The sequence below is a fragment of the Callorhinus ursinus genome, unplaced genomic scaffold, assembly GCF_003265705.2.
Source record: "Callorhinus ursinus isolate GAN/ISIS: 27379988/994484 unplaced genomic scaffold, GSC_fseal_2.0 scaffold44, whole genome shotgun sequence".
In the NCBI taxonomy this organism is placed as follows: domain Eukaryota; kingdom Metazoa; phylum Chordata; class Mammalia; order Carnivora; family Otariidae; genus Callorhinus; species Callorhinus ursinus.
In genome coordinates, this window is record NW_027397106.1 from 10,323,937 (window position 1) to 10,348,085 (window position 24,149).

Genomic DNA, 24,149 nt, shown 5'->3' on the forward strand with positions numbered 1-24,149 from the left:
AAGTAGAAAAAAAAAAAGAAAAAAAAGTAGAGATGATAAAATGCAGTTTTTATACTTCATGAGACCAGGTTGTGATAAGGTCTAACAGTTTTTCAAATAGCATTAAATATTCTTAAGATTAAAATTTTCTTTCCCTAACTTCTTTCAAGACCAATGAAAACAATTATATTTTTGAAGCAATATAATTTTATTAAACCTTAAATCTGAAATAAGCATAAAAGTCAGGGAGTAATATTTTTTTTAAAGATTTTATTTATTTATTTGAGAGAAAGAGAATGAGAGATAGAGAGCACGAGAGGGAAGAGGGTCAGAGGGAGAAGCAAACTCCCCACTGAGCAGGGAGCCCGATGTGGGACTCGATCCCAGGACCCCGGGATCAGGACCTGAGCCGAAGGCCGTCGCTTAACCAACTGAGCCATCCAGGCGCCCCAGGGAGTAATATTTTTAAAGTAGGTTATTTCCTGATAGTATTGTTTTGTCTCAATAGAAAATACTTCCTTTAGGGGCGCCTGAGTGGCTCAGTCGTTAAGCGTCTGCCTTCGGCTCAGGTCATGATCCCAGGGTCCTGGGATCGAGCCCTGCATCCGGCTCCCTGCTCAGCTGGAAGCCTGCTTCTCCCTCTCCCCGACTTGTGTTCCCTTCCTCGCTGTGTCTCTCTCTGTCAAATAAATAAATAAAATCTTAAAAAAAAAAAAAAAAGAAAATACTTCCTTTAACAAAATTGTTATTGTGTTTATTTTGGCTTCTATTTTCTTTCATTGATTTTTGGTCTCTGGTAAGTATATCACATAGTTATTTATTATAAATAATTGTTTTCAGAGTTATAGCCTCTGTGTTGGAATGGCATTATCATTTGCAGCCAATTTCTTTCATTTCAATGTAATGTAAGCAGCATTTAAAATTTCTATTTTTTGTTATTTCTTTAATATAAATGGACACAGTACTCTGAATATCTGTGCTTTAAATTTTTAGCATCATTATTTTGCTGTTTTCTTCTATTTATATCTCTCATTCTGATTATCCAATTCAAATAATCCTCATAAGCTTAACTAAAGTCTTTTCTCTTCTAGGAGGTGTTCTAAGAACATTCCAGCACAAACCTCCCTGTCTCTAAAACTCATCTAATACGGGGTCACGGGTTCCTTTATGATAATGTCTTTTTGTTGTCTTATTATTCAACATTCCACGTGTATTCCCCTAGATTGCAAATTCGCTGAAATCAGGGACTAAGGCAATATAGCCAAGTACTTTAGAATCATGGACTCTCTAGCTGGATTGCCTTGGGTGACTCCCTGCTCCCTCACTATTTTCTTTGGGGCATAAGGCCACTGCTCTAAGTAATTTTCCTCTTCTGATTAAAAATACTCCAAAATAAATGTCTGCTCCTATTTTTTCAGTAGTAATGAATACCATTTGCATAGCAGTTTACCACAATTTATTAGATTTAATCCTGCTAATATTCTGTTAAATATATGTTGTTAACCTCACCTTATAGATAAAGATCCTTTTGCTCAAAGAAGCCAAGAGATTGCATGAGACGATATTGCAAGAGGTGGAACTAAGGCCATTCTTCCAAGCACAGTACTTTGCATACTGATGGTACTACTAAGTTAAGTGATTGATGAGTTGTCTCATGCTTGAAATCTTTTCCTACTGTGGCTTTCTTATGTGTAGACAGCTGTTAATTTCTTTGAGTTTCTCCCTATTCATTTCCCTGCAAACTTTCCCTCTTTCCACCTCAAGAATTTTAAGAAGAGGAGAGGGTTAATTACGTATCAGCTACCATTTAACAATGTCTAAGTGAACCCTGAAATTAATTTGAAATTTCCTGCTTGACTTGCAAAGTCAGTCTCTGCTCATTTTGTACTTTCCAACCTCATCTTCTCTTTATCACCTTTCTGTGACTGCATAGCTGAGTCACTCTCTCATGTTCCCTGCTCCATCGCTTACTTCCTTTCTTCCCCTCAAGCCATTACATCTGTCCTTCCTTACAAAATATGTTTCTTGTTGGTTGAATCTGTTTTTAATTCAAGTCTTCAATCATCCTTCGTTGCCTGGAGTACTTACAGATTGTCTGAAAGCCCATTTGTAATTTTACCCCTTTACTAGTAATTAGATTTCTTCTCTTTCTTTTTTTCCTTTTAGAAATCTCATTCTTTGATTTTCTCATGGCATTATCTCTTTATCTGTTGTTTGTTCAAACTTTACTATTCTTCCATGCTCACAATAGCAGAACAAGTTGAAATTTGTCTGTTGATAACCACACATATATCATTAATGAAAGTTAACTTATTTAACTATATTGAAAAACAACCCTACCTCTACCTCTTTTTATCAATCTAAATAAAAAACTAGGGTTCTGTTTTGTTTTAAAGATGATGGAATTTCAGAAGGTGACATTTGGGTAAGATAGAAATTTCTATGAAAACTCAGGTAGACTACAATCATATATCAAGATAAATAAACAGATTTTGGCATAAGTATGTGGGTTGGTGTCCATAAAAGACCTGAGCCTCTCTCTCTGTGTTGATGTAGGAAGCTCACACTCCCTATTTCTGTATCCCAATTGTTTTTCATAGCAGCATTCACAGTGGCTGTTTTGATTCAAGGTGACTCAACCTCTTGGGCTTTCCCTCTAAGGGTTTGGCTATCAGACCTAGGGTCTAAAGGGCAAACCTCCATATTCTCACATTGAAACCAAATGTCTTATTTCAGGTTCCCAATAATAATGAAAATTCTGCATTTTCCTTGAGAAGATGCACGACTAGTCAGTAATAGTTAATTCTACCAAAGTAAGAATGTCGTATCAGGGTCTCCACTAGATTGTCCCACCTCTTGATTTTAAGGGATTCCAATTTGACAACTTTTATGGTCTTGTATTGATAAAACGCTATCACGCTCATAAATTAGTTCAAGGAAGTCTAACATACCGGGAGTTTGGATCCCTTATCAAGAAGTACCTTATTATTCTTTATTCTTTCAAGGTATCATTCAGCCAAATGTTTCTGAAGTTTCACACCAGACTCTTGCTATGAGACAGATTCTAGCTCTGGGCTGAACATCTAGGGAGCTCTAAGCTCACAGATTCCTCAACTCAATAATAAACCCCATTTTTACTGTTGATTACTTAACACCTATTGCTCTAACTAAGGCTTCTAGTGGGAACCTGAGCCCTTGCTGCTAAGCTCTTTGGCTGGAGTTTCTGCTACTGCGTTGCTCAGAATCTTTTATCTTTGGTCTCAATCTTCTAGCATAGTTTCAAGTCCTCCTAGATGCCTGATCTACCTGACTTTTAATCAGGGTCCAAGGTACTTGCCAACTCCAGCCTGCCTTTGTTAATTTTCTTAAATCGGATCTTTGCCTACTTAGATCTTCTTTAGTCACAGCTTTAACATTTACTCTCTTATAGTTGAATTCCTCATTCTGTCCCTGTAGCCACCATCCTTTTTTGTTTCAGTCTAAGTTCTGGTGAAATACCCTCGTTAGTCATTCTACGACTTGCACATTATGTGTGAGGGAAGCAATATTGTCTTACTCAATTGCATGACATTTGTAATTTAATAAAACATAACACTGAGTAGTCAATCATAAGTATGTGCCCACATGTCAACATACTTGCTAAATGAATTAATACATTAAATTATCTACAATTATGAAACAGTAGTACAATTATTAAAATTTTCATTCGATAAATGAATCAGAATGGTGTAAATAGTCTCACTATACTATTACCTTAGGCTTAACAGCTCTTGGTAAAGCTGATTTATTTTTAGTTATCAATTAAAAAGTGCAAGTTATAATAATTTCCACTATAATGGTGAAGCAAGTGCTTTTCTTTACATTTAAAAATGCAAGGGTCTGGCAGAGAGTTATTTATGTGTATGAAGAAATCAACATGGGAAATAATACAAAGAAGAAGTTTAATAAATGTTCATTGAATAAATGAATGAATGGTTCAACTAACCATACTATTTATTTTTCATGACATATTTTGGACCTAATTATTTCATTTATTCATACTGATAAAACTCTATCATGGTCATAAATTAGCTCAAGGAAGTCTAACATATCCAGAGTTTGGATCCATATATGAAAAATTGCCCTATTATTCTTTATTTTCTCAAGGTATCATTCAGCCAAGAGTTTCTGAAGTTTCATACCAGGCTCCTGTTTGGTTCCTTTCCTGAAAAGTTATGATGGAGATAAATTATTGGCCAATTTATAACAAAGAGATTTTAAAAACTTATACTTGATTAGAATGTCATGTGAAGAGTTTATCTTTCCAGAAGAGGTCCAAGGAATTTTCCCATTAAGTATGTTTTCCACTTTTCCTGTAGCTAGCTGTAGTAAATTCAGGTATGTGTTATTTTGTATCAGACATAAATAGCAATTCATTGCCATTATAAAGCTTGTAAATGGTGTACAAAAATGTTTTTCTATACTGTGACTTTTTAATAGGACATATGTGCTAGAGAAGTATCTTAGTATTTAACACTAAGGTCCAGAGAAGTTAGCTGGTGCAATATCATGTATTAGACGTGGTAATATTCAGTTGCTGGAAACAGAAACCCAAAACGACAATGGTTCCAATAAGAGAACAATTTATTTACATCTCAAGTAAAATTCCAAAATGGACAGTGCAATGCTGCAGGGGAGATTTGTTCCACAAAGCCCTCAGGAACCATATTCCTTCTATCTTGTTCTATAACACATAAATTTCTATTCCCAGGGTCTACTCATGGTCCAAATTGGATGTTCCATCCACATTCTAAAAGTCAGGAAGGGAAAAATGGACCTAGAAAGGACTAAATGGTGTGACCCAGCTATTTTGGGTTGGGGGGGGGAAGAATCTATTTTTAAAGAAAGGTTTTATTTACATGTTATTAGCTAGAATTCAGTCATACGTCATTTCAAGTCTCCCTTCAAAAGGGAGACTAGGAAATGTAGTTCATTTTCTGCACATCCATGAGTGACTAAAATATCAGAAGGTCCTTAATCATGGAAGAAGGGGAGGACTGTTGAAGAGCAGTAAGGATTCTCTACCACCATATGTGATTTATTTTAGGTTAAGTAAGCTCTGAAAACAAAGATTGAAATATTTCATTGCTTTCATTAGTCATTGGAGAATACAGTCATTGTAAATTTTTAATATAAAAATCCCAATGTGTTTATATATTATAACCTACTATGCATTTCGTCAGCTTTACAATTGAAATACACTTGGAATAAGGCAAGAAACAATAAATAAATAGTAAGAGTGTAACAGTCATAACTTCTAATTTTCTATTAACCAAACCAGGTCAAGTGTAAAGCACATGAATTGCTCAAAATTATCTGAAATTAAAATAAAGCTCCTTCGTAAAGTGGAATTTCACTACTTCTACATTCTTGGTTTGAATGTGGCTAAAATACAGAAGAGAACATGGCACTTGATTGAATCAAACTAGATGAACTAGAAATCCTGATGAGCATCATATAACAGACAGTTGGGGCTAGTTGTGCTAGCATCAAAGAGAATAGAAATGCATAAACATGTGGCAGAATAAATCTTTGCAATAATTATTGAATGTAACAATATTAGATATTGGATTTCTTTGATATGTGCACGTTGTACATAAGTAAATTTAAAATGAAGAAGAAATGTTCAGAAACTTATGTTCTATGTAAGTTTAAAGAGAATCAATTCAAGAATGTTTCAAATTTGGTGATCTTTTGCTTCATTATTTGTATCACTTGTTTTCTACAATTTTCTCCCCTTTTTACACCTGCATTTTCAAGATACGAGAAATGTGCTATGCTCTCCTCCCCCCCCTCCACCCGGAAACATTCTGCTCAATTTATACTTTATGAAGGGAAGCTTTGAGGTTTTTTTTAGTGCTTTTATACTGGAAAAGATTGAATTCTCTAAGGTGACTTTCAAGCAGACGTCATTTAATAAATAGTTATGCTTCCTCATTAATCTTTGCATTTTTCTCATCAGTCCTACTATGAAAATGTAACCAAAATAAAACATTGGGGACCGTCTAAGTCATCTACTGCTCACTCCTTTCCTTTCTTTGCTTCTGGAAGCAGCTGTGTTTTAGCACAAGGCGGGATGATGATACAAGGAAGGCTTTCTTGGTCTCTTCCTCCATAACCAGGAGTTTATAATGTCGGTATGTGTTTTGTGGTGCGCAAGTATTATCTGTTGGCCATTAGCATTCTGTGCAATAAAATTAGCCTTCTTCCCAAACTATTCTTTTCTCTTCTATTATTTTTTTTTTGAAGATTTTATTTATTTGACAGAGAGAGAGAGGGAGGGAGCAAGCACAAGCAGGGGGAGCGGCAGGCAGGGGAGAAGCAGACTCCCCGCTGAGCAAGGAACCCGATGCGTGGCTCAATCCCAGTACCCTGAGATCATGACCTGAGCCGAAGGCAGATGCTTAACAACTGAGCCACCCAGGCACCCCTCATAATTATATCTTAAATAAATCTTTTCCCTCTTTAATGGAGTCGTTTTTGGAAGTGATATGTTTATTCCTATAATATTGAAATATGTGTTTTTAGAATTTCCTATAGAATAATTTTATAAATTCATTGTTTTTCTGTATATATGTGAATGCATGTGAATACATACATGTAAATATATACATAATACACACAAACATACATGTGCATACACACATAAGGTTTTATCTCTTCCATGGCCTGCCTATATGAGTAAAATTACCAAATTTTACTATTGTGGTTATATTTATTTATGTGGGAGGATAAAAGGGTAAAATAAAGAAAAGGAAATAGCAGATGCACGGATAGGAAGACTCAGTATTGTCAGGATATCATTTCTGTTCATACTCATCTATAGTTAAGTACAATTCTAAGCCTTATTTTCAGATCATTGTGCTGTGGAATTTGAAGATAAAAAAGGGATTTTAAAGTACATTTAGGGAAAAAATCATGTAAAAATAGGAAAATTTTCTTTTCTTTTTTTTTTAAAGATTTTATTTATTTATTTGACAAGAGAGAGACAGTGAGAGAGGGAACACAAGCAGGGGGAGTGGGAGAGGGAGAAGCAGGCTTCCCACGGAGCAGGGAGCCCAATGCGGGGCTCTATCCCAGGACCCCGGCATCATGACCTGAGCTGAAGGCAGACACTTAATGACTGAGCCACCCAGGCACCCCTAGTCAGGAAAATTTTCAAAAGAAGAATAATGACCAGATAATTTATCTTATTTTTTATGTTAATATAAGACTTCAGTAACTAACATGTATTGTGTTAATGTGTATTATGCAATTAAGTATGTATTATACTGGTGTACACAGGCAATGGGAAATAAGCCCAAGTATTTATTATGATTTAGTAGATCAATACAGTGGCATATAAAATCACTGGGCAGGGTCAGGAAATAATAATAGCATTTACTGGACACTTACTATACACCAGGTGCTGCTCCAATCAGCAGTCTGGGGCTGTGATGGGCTTGTAGTTGGGCGAGGTCAGCAGTCAGACCAGATGCCAATCTTCAGCCCATTTGCTGGGGCTGCAGTGGTACCAACCTGTGGGGTGCTTTCTCTGTCTTGTCCCCTGAGAGGCTTTTGTTGGTGGGCAGGACCAGTAGTCAGGTCAGATGCCTGCCACGGCTACAGTCACACTGATTGGCAGGGTCTCTCTCTGCACTGCCAAATATAAGGTTCAGGTGCTGGGACTGAGAGTGTACTTGTGTGTGTGGTTATCTTCCCCTCTACCCAGGGCAGGAGTCACTTTGGAGTGGAGCCAGTCCTTTTCAGAGGCTGCTTGTAGGTTGAGACACAGCAGGAGCTGCTCGGAGGGACTCCTGTCGAGTGGGTGGGTTGGATTTGTAGGAGAATGTAGGGGAGAAGGTGGCACCCAGTGTTAGCATGGTAGTTGGAGGGTGTTTGTGCTGTTTTCTGCAGGTGTTGGGCTATTTAGGCTAGGGCGGTGGGGAGAGAAATGGTGTCTTCTAAAGATCCCTGCCCTTCCAGCACATATTCTGGGATTAGTAAATAAATCTCCTTTATGTGTACTCCAGGCACTTTTCAAAAAGTATATAGTAGTGTGGTGCCTGGATGGTTCAGTCGGTTAAGCAACTGACTCTTGATTTCAGCTTCGGTCATGATCTCAGGGTTGTGGAGATCGAACCCCACATCAGGCTCCCTACTCAGTGGGGAGTCTGCTTGAGATTCTCTCCCTCTCTCTCCCTCCCTCTTCCTCTGCCCTTCCTACCACTCATGTGTGCACACACTCTCTCTCTTTCTCACGTAAATAAATAAATCTTTTTAAAAAGTATGTAGTAGAATATACTTTTTAAATTGAGATAAAGTTCACCCTTTTGAAATATACAGTTAAAGGGGTTTAAGCATATTCACAAACTTATGCAATCATTGCCACTGTCAAATTCCAGAATATTGTCATTGTCATCCTCAAAAGAAACCCTGTATCCATTTGCCATCACTCCCAAGTCCCTCATCAAATATATGATTTCTAAATATTTCCTTCCATTGCATGGGTTGTCATTTCACTTTCTTCATAGTGTTCTTAGAGTACAAAAGTTTATAACTTTGATGAAGTCCAACTTATTTTCTTCTTTTTTTTATTTTTCTACTTTTCCTTCTATTTCTTGTGCTTTTGGTGTCTTATCTAGGAAACCAGTGCCTAATCCAAGGTCATTAAGATTTATGATGGTGTTTTGTTTTAAGAGTTTTATAGTTTTAGTGCTTACATTTGGTTCTTTCATGATTTTTTAGTTAATTTTTTAATATGGTATGAGGTAAGGGTCCAAGTTTAATTCTTTTGTATATGAATATCCAATTGTCCTAGCATGATTTTTTGAAATGAAATGACTGTTCTCTCCCCATTGAGTTTTCTTGGCACCTTTGCCAAAAATCTGTCAATGTAAGTCTTTATTTCTGTACTTTCAGTTTTTTTCCAGTGATCTATATATGTATCCTCATGTCAGTACCATGCTGTCTTGATTATTATAGATTTGTGTATGTTTTAAAATCAGAAAGTGTGAGTTCTCCAAGTTGGTTTTTCTTTTCCAAGATTGTTTTGACTATCCTGGGTCTCTTACATTTCCATATGAATTTTAGAATCACCTCATCCACTTATTCAATAGAATCAGCTGGGATTTTCCTAAGAATTGCATTGAATCTGTAGATCAGTTCGGGGAGTACTAACATCTTAACAATATTAAGTCTTCAAATCCATGAACAAAAGCATCTTTCTATGTTTTAGGTCTTTAACTTGTCTCAATGATGTTTCCTAGTTTCAGTTTTTAGTACACAAGTCTTCCACTTCTTTTACTAAATTTATTCCTAACTATTTTATATTTTATTTACTGTCACTGGAATAGTTTCTGTTTTATTAGTTTGTAAACTTTGAATTGACTGATGAATAGTTTTGATAGGTTCTGTTGGGGTGTTTATCGCCCTTACATAGGATTTTAATTGTCATGATTCTACAGAAAAACCCGGACATCACTACTTAAAACAAGAATTTTATGTGAAAACCCAACCAGACTATTTTGGTATTTTGTATTTATAAAAATATAAATATATCTTTATATTTGCATTCTAAGCTCATATTCTAACTTAATGTTTCCCAAAGTTCATTTTCTTCCTTTCTACCTTAATGACTGTTTCCATATCTGCATGCTATTTAATATATTTTTTAAAAATATAAAATTAAATAAATATATCTAAAAGGAAATTTTATATAAAAATTTTTATAAAAACTTAGGGAGTGATATATAAATCACTTCTAATATGCATTCCTATAAATACATTACTATTAAAATGTTCTTTCCTGTACCACCTAAAATTATTTTTAGGTAATTATAAGTTTGTTACTCTTTGGGAATTTCTTTAATAACCAGCTTAATAATTAACTGGATGAAATAGAAATTTCCCAAAAATTTATTTTGTGGTGGCTAGATTATTCCTTAGTGACATGAAGCAGAGATTTAGAGTCATTATCTGAATACACAGGCAAAAGATAAGAGTAAAAATTCCTCCAGTTCTTGATTTTGCTTTTCTAGGGGATACCTAAAGGACATGTACCAGCTAGTGACACTCTCATGAATAAAATGGGCTCTCATTCAATGCTCCATGGATTACATCATGCTGCTATCTGATAAATATGAATAATTTCCTCCTAGAGGGTAGGGATTGTGTCTATTTAACTTGCCTCATACGGCAGGCAGCATAACACTATGTTCATTTGAGCACTTACTAAATGCAAGTTGATGATATAATGCATTTGTTAATCACCAATCATCCTGAAAAATAATGATGTACCCAGAGTTGATGGGTCCACCTCAGAGTTTTATTATTGAGGGTTGTACATTATTGAGAGGCCTCAACTTAAAAGGAAGCACAGTAGAAAATTGCTCAGCTTTTCAACAAAAAAGGAGCTTTTTGTCCTTGATAATTAAATTCTTTTTCAAAGCTAAGAATTACCTGAATGACTATTTTACGTGGATAATAACAATGTTTATTTAAATAACAATTTAAAGCATTTCATCTAGAAAAGAAAACACTTCATCTCTGGATTTTTAAACAACCTATCAACGAAAACCAGGACACAGGATCCTTGGCATGAAGAATTAGTTAAGGGCTAAGAGATAGGGAAACAGACTCTTGGCTTATCTCTTGACACTAGAGTGTTGAAACCTTTAGAGAAGCACGCAAACTAGCCTCATTCTACCACCCTATCTACCTGCAGGTCACTCCTGTATCAGATTCCCAGTTCAGCTTCTGTGGGGCTGGGGACAATCTTCAAGAAGAGAAGAACTTTCTTACAGTTATTGTCTTGGTCTAGCCATGCAGGGACTAAAAGGGTACTTGTCTTCTAACCAGGACTGCTAGAGAGATGTGACTTATTTAATCTGATATTGAGTATAAAATTTCCTAGATGTAATACCTCAGGAAAAAAAAAATCAGTGCAGCCAAAGAAAGGTAGGGGGGTATCATTTAATAACATATGAGAGTATTTAAGGATCTTTATATCTAATATAGGTTGTGCATTAAATTATAGACTGGCACCATACCACTGTAGGTCTGAAAGTTACATTTGAAATGAATTTTAGTGTGGTTTTTAATTTACTTTGTTATTTTGTTAAAAAAACAATGAGAACATTTTTGCTAAGAGCAGTTCACTCTACTATGCTGTGACCTACAACTTTCCCACCTATAAAATATATGTTTCTATATTTCTTTTGATTTAATTGTAACCGTGATTGGAGAGTTGTTAGCTTGATTAAAAAGATAACAGGTCATCTATCTGACTGGTAATCTAAATAGAAATTCCTGCCCAAATGGGACAGGAAACTCCTTGATCAGATGCCCAGACTAAAGGTAATATAATTATTTGTCTTCCTGTTGAAAATATCCTTCATAATTCAAGATGTTTGGATACTTGAATGGAGAATTTAGGATTAATGAAACAGTTGGTATTCCAAAATCCTTAAATCAAACATCTAAAAGGCTAAAAATTTGGTTTGTTTATTCTTTTAAAGGCAGAGGAGTTTGGTTGTGGTATCAAAATGTAAAGTCGAGGGGCGCCTGGGTGGCTCAGTCGTTAAGCATCTGCCTTTGGCTCAGGTCATGATTCCGGGGTCCTGGGATCGAGCCCTGCATCGGGCTCCTTGCTCTGTGGGGAGCCTTTTCTCCCTCTCCCACTCCCCCTGCTTGTGTTCCCTCTCTCACTGTGTCTCTCTCTGTCAAAAAATAAATAAAATATTTTAAAAAAATATAAAGTCAAGAGGCTGAATTGTTTTGCAAGAGTAAAACTAAAACTAGAGTTTTCTTCCCCACAGTTTCTTTTTAGAATAGCAAAATGCATAAGATAAGAAAGACAAGGCAGAGATTTGTATTTTTAAGTAACAAAAAGTCAGGGTGAATGACTAAAAAGTTTCAGGTCAAAAGCCTCTCGGCATTGGGAAGACTCAACACATATACTTGCCAGTACACATAAACCTTTGCTTTGATATGACCAAGTTTGTTGGATCAAATAACTTCCTTTCCAAGTCTTGTGTCTCCTTGGTACTGGGCATAACAAATCTGTCCCTCCTTTATATTTGTCTCCTCCCTTCCCTGCCGTTCTGTCCTTTTCCCTAATTCGGATGACCTGGGTTTGCATTCCTCATTAAAATCAGAGCTTTTACTCCAGACTCCTTGCTTACCGACCTAAACTAAGACAAGCCTCCTCTCACACCTATTTGCCATAAAAATATGTATATAATTGGGATTCAGCTCTTTATGTCCTGTGACCATACAGCTTTAATTATAAAACATTTCTGAATTAAATTCCCATCATGATTATTATGAATATGCAAATGATAAATGAGTGGTAAATAGAAAAATAAATTTTACTGGTAATATATTTCTTAGTGAGATGGATATAGGGCTACTTCCCCTAATTAGTTTATGTGTCCTTAGGTGATTATTTATGCTAGGGTATTTCCTGAGGCAATATACCATAGTAGGATGCAGGAGAGATGAGAATTATGGCTTTTCTTGTTAGGGGGTAAATGGCTATTATGAACAGAGATGTGGGAAAGCAAAGCTTGCCTCTTTATCAGGCAGTCTTGGGACATTTTTGAATCATTATGAAATGGATTACTTTCAAAACATCAATGAACAGTAGAGCGATGCAGCTGCAAACCAAGGGGTGGCCACAGCTACTGGTGTAGGCAGTGTCTACTCACAGATAAGCATAAGCCAGCATTAAGACTACAAATATGGACAAAATATGGACAGTTGCTGGTCATTTCTTTGTGGTTATTCACCTAACCCAAGCCCTAGGTTCTGTATTAGAGGCTAAGGACTTGCTGTGATATGGAAGCCCCTAGGCCAAGCTGAGTTAATGGTGGAATGCTAATTCCAAGGTGGTAGAAACAACCAAGAGATCCAAGAGTATTCTGGAGAACCCAGATTTTCTTCAAGGTATACCAAAGGCTTTGAAATTGTGTATGAACCAAATTAAAGGGAATGGCCATTTGCATTAGTGATATTAGCCCATTTTAGAGAAGTATATAATCTTTAAACTAATATGCTGTAGTTAATATCCTAATTGAGAAATTTTAGCTCTAAAAGTAAAACTGCATGAATGCTCCAACTCTCAATTTCTTAGGATGTCTCTCCTTTTCATTCTCCTTGTCCTGATATATATTGTGGTCCTTTTCCTTTCTTTTAAATTTGAAATATTCGGAAAAGGAAGACATTAATAATTGCCCACAACCCATGACACAGAACTAATAGTTGTTAACAATCTTCTCCCTATGTGTATCCTCTTGAAAAAGGTTATATATGTAGCAGATAGTAATAGTTTCCTATGGCCCCTGTAACCAATTGCCACAAACTGGGTGACTTAAAACAACAGAAATCTATCCTCTCATGGTTCAAGAGGGTCTAAGTCAGAAATCAATTTCATCCGGCCACGACCCTGCCAGGGACACACTTAGGAAGGATACATTTCTTGACTTCCAGTTTCTTTTGTTTTTCTTTTTTGTTTAAGATTTTATTTATTTATTTGACAGAGAGAGACACAGAGAGAGAGGGAACACAAGCAGGGGCAGTGAGAGAGGGAGAAACAGGCTTCCCGCGGAGAAGGGAATGCAGGGCTCCATCCCAGGACCCTGGGATCATGACCTGAGCCGAAGGCAGACGCTTAACGACTGAGCCACCCTGGCACCCCTGACCTCCAGTTTCTGGTGGCTGCTAGCCTTCCTTGGCTCATGGCTCATCACTCCAGTCTTCACGGGCAGCTTCTCCAAATCTCTCTGCTCCATCTTCACATTGCTTCCTCTGTATGTCTGTATCATATCTCCCTCAATCTCTCTGGTAAGCAAACTTGTGATTACTTTTGGGACTCATCCAGATAATCCAGGATAATCTTCTCATCTCAAAATCCTTAATTTAATCACATCTGCAAAGTCTTTGTCTTATAAGGTGGCGTTTATGGGTTCTGATATCTTTGGGGGACATTTCGGGCCTACCACACATGTGAATATATAGTCTGTTTAAATTGGAATGTAGGATGTTACAGATAAAGTTAAAATCCCATTTGACCTCTGTTCCCAATTCTAGCCCACCTTACATTCCCCAAAGGTCACCACCATGTTTAGTTTGTTATTCTTCTAGTACTTGCAAGAAACTTTTACCTCTGTCTAGATATATATCTATAGAAAATGTATGGCATTTGTTGTGTGTGTGTGTGTGTGTGTGTGTGTGTGTGTGTGTGTGTAAAAACCACAAAATGTTAAAACAATTCTGGTCATTTTGCAGCTTGTCTCCTTTTTATTTTTATTTATTATTATTTATTTAAAGATTTTATTTATTTGACAGAGAGAGAGAGAGAGCACAAGTAGTCAGAGAGGCAGGCAGAGGGAGAGGGAGAAGCAGGCTACCCGCCAAGCAGGGAGCCAGATGCGGGGCTCGATCCCAGGACCCCGGGATCCTGACCTGAGCCCAAGGCAGATGCTTAACCGACTGAGACACCCAGGCACCCCACTTGGCTCCTTTTTACTCAAAATGTTTTTTGAGATAAAATGTATTGAGGCAGTTGAAGATATATATTTTTTATTATAGCACTCATCTTAAATGTGTACCACTTTTTATCCATCCCCCTATCTATGGATGTTTAAGTTATTTTTAATTTTTTGCTATTATAAACCATACCATGGTACAGGGTATCCTTCTGTACAGATTGTTGCTATTGAAAAAGTACATGAAAGAAGATCTTTCCCCACAACTGATCTATATATTATTTCAGATTATTAATATATCTGGACTCTGTTAGAGAATATTTGTGTGTATTTTGTGAGGTGAAGTATTTTTTCCATTCTGTTAGCCAATTTTCAAACATTATTATCTCTTGCATACTTTCCCCATTTGTTTCATCTGCTTCATGTAGCAGGGTGGTTTATATGCATACAGTTGTAGTGTCTTTATTCTTTACTGTGAAATATTTTTTATATTAAGTCATTCTGTTTACTTTTCTCCATGGTACTTGTCTACCCTTGACCTGCTCATTGCTTCTCGGCCTTTTGGCTAAGATCAAGTGTAGTATCTGTTCTTATCAGTTTAATACCCTTGACCTGCTCATTTGTTCAGAAGCTCTTTCCTGCCACCATTATATAATCTCTATTGATTTGTTCACTTTTGCATCCCAGCACATAGAATAATACTTGGCACATAGTAGATGCTCAATAAACATTTACTGAATAAACTGTATTAATAAATGTTTAAATTGGCCAGCTTATACAGTCATTTTCTATGCTCTATCTAATAGTCACAGAAAAAATGTTATATTAGCTCTCAAATTTAGATATGAAACAAGTTTAGAGAAGGCACTGATTAGTAAAAAAATAAGTCATATACTACCAACCTTTTGCCCCCAGACAACTCTACTACTACACTTAAAAATGTATATATATTATGAAATATCATATAGGAACTTTAGGAAAAAACTTGGGAAAATAAAGAGACACATGTTACATATAATATTGTCATTGTGAAATAACTACTATTAAAATGTCTTTAGGAATTTCTACATCTGATCTAGTCTGCCACATTTTATTGACAATTTTCTATATCAGCATCACAAAGGAAAGGTCGGTCATATCTCAAATATGCTAGATTTTAACAATCTATAGTATAATTGCAGTTTGTGCTTTTTCTTTTCTCTTTGGCCTTAGATATGTTTTTAAATCTGCAGGACAAGAAGTTTACTGCGTCCTAACATTCTTTTTATCTGGCCACATTTCCACTGTTCTAATATCCTGGAAATTCTTAAATGATACATATTTACTCTATTTGGTATCATGACTGATTTTCTTGGTCCTTAATCCCATTTTTTTAAAAAAACTGTGTCATCGTATTCATCATATCCATTATCTCACAGATGTTCTACATTTTCATCCCCTGGGTCAGCTCTATTCTCCCTGAAACATCTGCAAATTTATTATGTATTTTCAAGATCTGAAGAGATGCATTTTTTACTTATGGGAGAAAATTACTATTTCTGGTAAATCATTAGTTTGTTAGTGGATTTTGAACCATTAATCTAAACTTTTGCAGTTAAAGAACATGACCATTTCCCATGATAAGTATGACAGTATTCACAGCTCAAAGAGCGAAAGTAAACACAGACGAGATCCTTGGGTCTCAGTTAAAAGACAGACCTACTTGAAGTCTGAAATAAAAAGAAAATCAAACCAATAATTTTTAACATTGAAGTTGTTGGGGAGAAAATATAAAAATAAAATTTATTTTGTTTAAACAATGAGCTAATTTTTATTTAAAAAGGCTATAAGAAGCTCATTCACACATACATTTTTCATTAATCTAACACTATACCTTATGTCCTTTTAAAATAGTTGAAGTGATCCCTTATAGCTAAAGCAATGTTGTCAGTGTACTATTCCATTTATAGCATGTTTTCAGAAAGATAATGGGTCACAGATGATGACATGAATCCTCATGAACTATTTTCTTATAAAAAGAGTTCATGACCCTTCAAGATAAGTGATTTTATCATGGAAGTAAGGAATAGTACAGGAGATCCTATTTCAAAAATAAATTTTCATTTATTTTGACATTTAAAAGGAGCAACATTTTTCAGATAATAGATTTTTTTAAAAGATAAAAGCCAACATTATAGCGTGATTACAGATGTTCAAATTAATGTGAAGAATGTGTTCCAAAGAAGAAAGATGTTTGGAAGAGATAAAGTTATCTTCATCTCTTTTAGAAACATCAAAAATGGTCGTAAGAAATGTTTCTTAGGTTTTCCTAGGACTGCGTGACCTTAAGCTAGCCAGTCATTGTGCTTCCTTATTGTCAAATAAATTCAGATTAATATTCAGTGAGAAGAAGATTCTTGGAAGGTTTAGAATAAAATGTATAATTATACTTTGTTGGTAAGTGATGCAGTATAGGTCAACTTATGACCATCTGTCTTTTCATAACAGCTACAGGTCAAGATCTTAACCATGATCTTTTTTTTTTTTTAGGTTTCTTTTTTTTTTAAATTTTTTATTGTTATGTTAATCACCATACATCATTAGTTTTTGATGTAGTGTTCCATGGTTCATTGTTTGTGCATAACACCCAGGGATCATGCAGAACGTGCCCCTTAACCATGATCTTAACCACAACACTACTTTCACTACTTAAAGATTTGATCACAGTTTGTGATTTCCTTCTCACTCATGACTCTCTAACCCTTTCTTTAATGTTAATCTCCTCTTTTGTAATAGCTTCCCTGGAAATTGGTGGATCTGTTCTACCTCTTCCTTGTTTCCCACAGCTATGCTTAGTTATACCACTGAGCTTTAATTTCTTTGCTGCCTCCCTGGCACATGGACAATATATTCCTGCTCCTGGACCGTCTGGTAATTCAACCATCTTCTCTTCACACAAGCCAAGTCCACCTTCAATAATGACAGGTTGGCCACACACCAAGGTCTTACTTTTAGTTATTCTTGCCTGGTTATTTATCACAAAGAATGTACCACATATAGTTCATTAGAAAAATGTTATCAATTGTAATGAGCTAAAGTGGTAGTAAATTTTAAAATGCAGCAGTGAAGAATCTGATTTGTGTATTGATTAAAACTAGAAAAAAATATCATCATGACTGGTAATGTAAAGTCACACAATGGAATTGGTGGGATTTGTGACAGGACTATGACAGCAAAAGCAAGCTTTTTATTTTTATGCTTTTCAAGTTTATATAAAAGCCAATTCTGATCCATACAACAATTCTTTGAGTTAGATATTTTTATAAACTTTACAATCGATGGGCCTAAGGCTTAGAGTTTAATAACTTGTTCTAGGAAATACACCTACCAAGTTGCAGAGAGGGTCTCAAACTCTGGTACTTGACTTTTTCAATGACAGTATGCCTACCTTAGGAATTAACAGATAAAATATAAGTTGTATTATAAGAGGAGAAAAAGGGAGGAGAAGATAGGTTTCACCTACCCCCATTTTTTTTTCCTTTTTTATTTGGCCAGAAAATATCTTTTACTTTTCTAAAATATTGCCAGAGTGTATTCACTTTGGGGGTGGGGTGAAGGGTAGTTTCAGGCTTTTCTATCTATCTCCATTAGAATGGGTTAATTTATTACAGTTGTTACTTCAGTGTAGCCATTTTAGAAGAACTGGAGTTTGTTGGTGGTTAAGAACTGAGAAAGTCCATTTTAATAGGAAACAGAGATTTCCCTTGAAGAGGGTCTGGAGCTGTGACTGGGAAGATGGGGAGGGAGACGGTTGTGGGAGTTGAAAGGGTATGAAAAGGAACCCTGGACAAATTTAGCCCATTCTCTTCTGCACTGAGGACCAGAGAAGAAACCTGGGATGAAAGTTAGGCAAGACAAGGCTTAGTAAGATGATACTCTGATTCAGTTTTCTTTCCTGTCTCATTCATCTTACCCTGGTTCTGCTAAGAAAGTCATTGTCAAAAGATAGGGTTTCATGGCGGGGCACTTCTGTTCCTGTCAGTTAAGAGAACAATCTGTTGCGGTTAAGATTGACAGGGGTGCACTGAGGTGGGTGGGGAGGCCGAGGCAGTAGCTGCCACTTGCGCTTTGTTCTATCATTAATGGGAAACAGACAGTCCAAACACCTCTTGTAAATGCTCAGATTTACCTCAATCAGACATTGTAGGCACTATTATGGCCTCCTTTATTCTGTCTTGGAACTATGAGTATGCAGGCCCTTTCAAAGAAGGCACCAGCATTTTTACATGTTTCATTCTCCAAAGAGTTATCTGAATAGAAATTAGTGAGCTCCTTCTTAGGATCAGGTTACATGCCAGGGCACATATTTGCCTTTCATAGATCCCTTCAGAGGGACCCAAAGGGCAGCTGGGCATTTTATATAGGAAGAGAGAACTTATAAGAATGGCCACATGTTTGGTGAATGAATTTAAATACAATGAAGGAGTTACAGAGTCTATTTCAATTTAATAACTTCATATCCTTTAAACATGAACATTTACTTAAAAGCCCGAGCTATCCCTTTCCAAGTGGAATAACCTTTCCACACAAGTTCTTCCTCATTCACCAAGTTATTTTTTCCCACTTAGAAAATTTCATTGCTTAATGACTCATATTTATTTGATGAGAGGATTACATAAGCACTAGAGACAAACTAGAGAATAAAGAATATAGTCTGTTATCAGACAATGTCTTTAAAATATTTTTAAAAATAAATATTTTTAGAGGGGTGCCTGGGTGGCTCAGTCGGTTAAGTGTCTGCCTTCGGCTCAGGTCATGATCCCAGGGTCCTGGAATCGAGCCCCACGTCAGGCTCCCTGCTCAACAGGGAGTCTGCTTCTCCCTTTCTCTCTGTCCCTCCCCCCACTCGTACTTTCTCTCTCTCTCAAATAAATAAATAAAATCTTTAAATAAAATAAAAGAAAAATTTTTTAAAAGTTTTGGAAATTTAAAATAAATATCCTAAATTTTCATGGCAGGTTTTCTCTAATTTTGTGATGGACTAGATTATTAATCAGTAGGCTATAAATTATGAGATGAGCCAATGACTGCCCATGTGAGACTGTAATCTGCAAATAGCTGAAATGATTTATTTGTATGAATTTAACATTATTTTACCATTTTATAAAATTTCCCAGCTTGATTATAAATACCGTTTTCAGAGAATTGACCAGAATCTATATATTAAGTTTACAGATGGTTATTTTCGTATAACATTTGCTTCCTAATCTGAGGACATATTTGGACTTTAAAATATAGTAGCAGTTTACAGAGAGGTGAAGAGCACCTGCTCTCCTGATCCAAGACACAAGTGTTTGACAAATGCAAAAACTGTTCCTCAACATTTTTTTTCTCAAAAGGCAAGCTAATTTAAATACTTTCCTGGTACTTAGAAAAGTCATAATTTTCTAACATCTCAGTCAGAACTCTTGTGCTTAATATTCTGTACTTTCTCTATAATTACTGACTTGCATATTCATGTGTAGTTTAATTTAGGGGAAAGTGACTACCAGGGAAAGGCCCTGGCCTATTAGGTAGGGATGATAATCACATTCTTACTTCATTTGTTGAAAGGGCTAATTGTGGAGTGCTTCCAGAAAGAACCTATCCCATGTTCTGTGTTGTGTATGAGATTGAAGCCCTGGTGATTAGCTGGTTTAACTCAGAAGGGTTTGAGAGAGAATAATATATATCTTATTAATCTTGACACTTATCTTCTAAACTCTAAAATTCTGATTTATCTTGGAAGCAAAAGGTGATCCTAAATTTTCAAAAGATGAGCAAGACAGAAATTTAATTTGTAGATATTTCCTCTTTTGAATATTGTTATTCATTTTCAGGATAGTAATACAACTCATTATGCATTTCAAATCATTCAAAATGTTGCATTGGAAGGTGGAGTTGGAAGCAATTTTAATTAATTCAGATTAAAACAAATTAATTAAATCAGAATTTCTGATAACATACTAGCATATATTAAATTTTATAGACTTTAAATTTTTGGCAATAAGCAAATTTGCAGTAAAATAGTAGATGATATTCAACAACTTACAAAGTAAAATGTTTCTTCAAAGGTTTAGCACAGCAATTATGGATATGCAAATTATTTTACTACATAAAAATATTGCCTGTGTTAAAAAGTTGAATAGTATCTATTTAGAAATATATTCAAGCAGTTCTACCTCATATACATAAGCAGTAAATTTGCATTCCTTTAAATTTTTCCGAAACGATGTTTGAAACTGTACTTCAAACAGTCTGGACACCCCTTGGGTCCATGAAGGAAAGATGTGAAATGATCAGAGGAGGAAGGATCCAGAGAGGCAGAAACATTGTGATTAGAAAGCCAGAAGAGATTATTGTCAAGGTTGTCAAGAGAGCAGTTTTGAGAAACAGTACCTGTTAACAGTGTTAGTAATACAGCAGAAAGGTCTGGTAAAATAAAGGCTGGAAAGATTACATTGCACTTGGCAATTTGGAGTTCACTGATGACCCTTCTAAAAGTAGTTTGAGTAGAACGGTATGGTTGAAAATCAGATTGTTGAGGCTGATAGACAAAAGGGTAAGTGAAAAATTAGACAGATCAGGGTTAATTTTTTCAAGTCTGGATGGTTAAGGAAGGCAGTAGGGTAAGAGGAAATTGCATGGTTAAGGGGGAAGTTTTGAGGAAAAGAGGCAATTGATCATGTTTGTATGTAATGGGGAAAAGCCCATTGTCAGGAGAGAAGGTAAAAAGAAGGGAGAACTGAGTTGATCAATAAATACTTATTGAGGGCGCCTGGGTGGCTCAGTTGGTTAAGCGACTGCTTTCGGCTCAGGTCATGATCCTGGAGTCCCGGGATCGAGTCCCACATCGGGCTCCCTGCTCGGCGGGGAGTCTGCTTCTCCCTCTGACCCTCCCCCCTCTCATGTGCTCTCTCTCTCATTCTCTCTGTCTCAAATAAATAAATAAAATCTTTAAAAATAAATAAATAAATACTTATTGAATACCTGAATTCCTTTATCTTGTTAGTACAAATGAAGTTACACAAAGAAGCAGCTTCTTCTTTGAACTCTGTTTAACGTTCAAAATCAGGACAAGATAAAAAGAATAGGAGTTACAAAATGTATTTGTGTCTGAAGTTTATTGATGATGCAATCAAACTATTTAAAAAACCTACTTCCGTTATTGTTTTTCCTTATCAAATTTCATATAATTGGGACGTATTTCCTATTTCCTATTCTGAGGATGAGTTTGGGTAAGAATAATATTGATTCTTAAATGTTTGCTGAAATTCACCAATAGCCACCACTGACTAGATTTTTCTTTGTGGGAGGATTATTATTATTCAATTCATTTAATAGATATAGAAATATGTATTTAACAAACATAGGACTATTCAAGGTTTCTGTTTTTTCTGTGTTGTTTTATTTTTCTAAAAATGTGTCAATTTCCCTTAACGCTTCAAATTAATTGGCATAAATTTTTCAGTAATTTTTATTATCTTCAACTATTAGTAGGAAGTATAAATCGTTCCTGATATTGGTAACTTGTATATTTTTTACTTTTTTCTTGGTCAGTCTTTTCAGAGATTTATAAATTTTATTAGTCTTTTCAAAGAACAAACTTTTGGCTTTGTTGATTTTTTTTTCTATTATAGGTTTGTTTATATTTCATTGATTTTTATTCTTTAGTATTTCCGTTCTTCAGTTTTCTTTGGATTTAATTTGTTATTGTTTATTCTAATTTCTTAAGATTTCTACTTAGATAATCTATTTTCAGTCTTTTTTTGATATAAAACATTTAAAGACAAGTTTTTCACAAAAAAAAGACATAAATTTTTCTTTAAGCACAGTTCTACGTGCATCCCACAAGTTTTGAAAGTCGGTTACTCCTTTAAATACTTCAGAGGTGAATAGGTAATTTTTGTGTAGCTTGTTTCTTTTTTTTTTTTTTTGTATCTTGGTTCCTATTTTCCTCTGCTAAATAATTGGTGTTAAGGGCAATGCCACGATTATAGAAGTCTTTCTTTTGTTCCAGTGTTTTTTTCCTACCAGACTCTAGGCAAATTTCTAAAAATATTTGTACCTATCTAAGCAGGGTATCTAAATGTCACTGCATATTAGAATTTTGATTACTTCTGTCCATCTGGTTAGAATGCAGAAGATAATTATGAAGTAAACTGAAACTGAATTTATGTTGTTTGTGAGTCCTTGAAATTTCCATTTTTTGGTCTTAAATCATTAATTCAGTTGAGGCAATTTGAATTTGAATTGTAATTGAGGACTTTTCCCACTAACCCTTAAATTTGGCTTTAATTTCCTCACCTGTTGGTTAAGAGTCTATGAAATGTTTGCATGTGGCTGCTTCTGTGAAGTGAGGCATGTCCAGTGTGTTTAGTTTCCTTGGAAGCAGACACTCCCCATCCTGAGGAAATTTTCATTTTACTGATGGTGAGGAACAGAAATGATATAAATAAAGATTACTTCCCCTTCTCTATTATTCCTTCATCTTATCCCCAAATGAGCTCAAACAACAAACTGTCTAAAGTCTCCTAATGTATGAAATATGTTAAGAAAGACATACCAGGGCACCTGCGTGGCTCAGTTTGTTAAGCGTCTTCCTTCGGCTCAGGTCATGATCCTGGGGTCCTAGGATCGAGTCCCACATCAGGCTCCCCCTGCTTTGGGGGGGGCCTGCTTCTCCCTCTCCCTCTGCCTGCCACTCCTCCTGCTTGTGCTCTCTCTTTCTCTCTCTATCAAATAAATAAATAAAATCTTAAAAAAGAAAGACATACCATTCAGAATAAGAAACAATCTCTAAGTACCACAATACTTACTTAATAGACCCTTACCTTGCACTTGCCACGTATCAGAACTTGTGCCAGACATTTCCAAATGTTAACTCATTTTGAACCTTCTAACACCCATAGGAGATAGATACTGTTATTATTCACATTTTACATATGAGGATACTGAGAGGTGAGAAACATGGCCAAGGTCACAAAGCCTCTAGAATGGAGCTCGGATTCAAACTTTTCAACCTGCGTTATTAACTGCTTTGTTGTGTGGCATCCCAGTAAACGATGATGAGTTTACTACATTATTGTAAGTAAAAAAATGATGGCCTGGGGAATCTGTGTTTATAGTGAGTTCTTTGCTTTACAATTAGTGTGTAACTCACTGGTGCATTTTCCTTATTAGATGGTATTAAGGGCAGAAACATTATCTGTTCTTTGCATCCTCTGAGTTTCTTAGCCAAACACACCATAAGCATTTAACAGTTATACTCTAAATGGAGTTTTATTTGCAGATGAATAGTCCCTGTCACAAACCTTGTATTGCCCTGAATTAGGCCTTTAACTTCTCAGATTGCCTAATTACCCAGCAATTAGATTCAGTATAAGGCCACTCTATTGGACATCTCCTGGAGGTGCCACTCACATAGCACACATGGCAGATCGCACAGCCCATGTGGCCAAATGCATTGGCCCTGCTGTACAAGCCAACATTCTTTGGTCTGGGTCATTAATTATGAATGACTGCCTGACTGTGTTGATGAGGACAATATATGCTAGTAACCCCAAGGAAATGAACAGAACATGTGATAGGGGTAATTGCAGTGAGTAATTCACTCATTCACTGAGACACTGTAACATACTGGTT

General features: G+C 35.8%; 1 pseudogene; it reads left to right on the top strand.

The window, feature by feature from the left end:
• The first annotated feature begins 15,031 nt into the window (after positions 1–15,031).
• On the top strand, positions 15,032–15,136 carry LOC112832765 (U2 spliceosomal RNA; annotated as a pseudogene).
• The last annotated feature ends 9,013 nt before the right edge of the window (positions 15,137–24,149 follow it).